We start from the raw sequence: 903 nt of genomic DNA on the forward strand, positions 1-903 counted from the left end.
GGGCGCGGGAGCGGAGGCTTGGCCGCCGGCCAGGGGGAGGCTTGCCAGATGCTTTGAAATGGGCTGTCTCTTTTCTTTGCCTTTCATGTAATGTCTGATTTTTTAAAATTTTTTTTTTCATTTTTTAAATTTTTTTTTTTTTTATATATATATGGAGGAGAATGTAAGTAATGCCGTATAACTGCGGATGCCGTGCAGGGAGAGAGAAAGCGAGCAAATATTTGGAAGTCAGGCTGAAATATGTCCAGGCAGTGGGCAGATTAGATAGAAAGGAAGTAAAACCATTTTACATTTGAAAGAATGCAGCTCCTAGGTAAGGATTCTGTGTTTTAATCTGTAATGTTAACATGGTTGTTAAGAATGCGGATTTGACTTAGATTTCTGATCTGGGAACTGTCTGGTGGAGCATGCAGCCAGGGTAGATCTTTCCAGGTAAAAAAAAAGACAATAAGAATCTATTTTTAGGTGTTAATTTTATGCCTTGATAACAGTGCTCTGGAAAATGGAGTAGATGTCTGTATGAGAATAATGGTATGATTAGATAAATATAAGGATAAATGTGTGCAGAATATAAAATCCTCTGGGTTTTTTCCTCTGTTTGCAGTGAAAAGGACTGAATAGGCCACATTTTGCAGGGTGTGAACTGTTGCAGTCTGTATTGGTCTGTTTGTATTAACGTTGGTTAAAATTGCAGAATATCAGTCACTAAAAATTAAGGATTGCTATACTAGTTTTCTAGTGTCCATTTTTATATAATTTTTCATGGCTGTTGCATAAAAATGCTGTGTGTTTCAAACAAAGAAGGGGGAGGGGGAGGTTGGTGGTTTAAAAAAAAAAAAAGGAGGAAAGGAGAAAAAAAAAAAAAAAGGAATCCCTGAAAAAAAAATAGAGGCTATTTTTAAA

General features: G+C 36.4%; 1 protein-coding gene across 1 annotated transcript in view; it reads left to right on the forward strand.

The window, feature by feature from the left end:
• The window catches only part of LOC104625586 (AT-rich interactive domain-containing protein 4A-like), a gene marked incomplete at both ends in the record, with an annotated part of 30,921 nt that overhangs the window by 23,478 nt on the left and 6,540 nt on the right, over positions 1-903 (forward strand). The gene's annotated exons all lie outside the window — the stretch shown is intronic.

This window comes from Phaethon lepturus, unplaced genomic scaffold (assembly GCF_000687285.1).
Source record: "Phaethon lepturus isolate BGI_N335 unplaced genomic scaffold, ASM68728v1 scaffold40438, whole genome shotgun sequence".
In the NCBI taxonomy this organism is placed as follows: Eukaryota; Metazoa; Chordata; class Aves; order Phaethontiformes; family Phaethontidae; genus Phaethon; species Phaethon lepturus.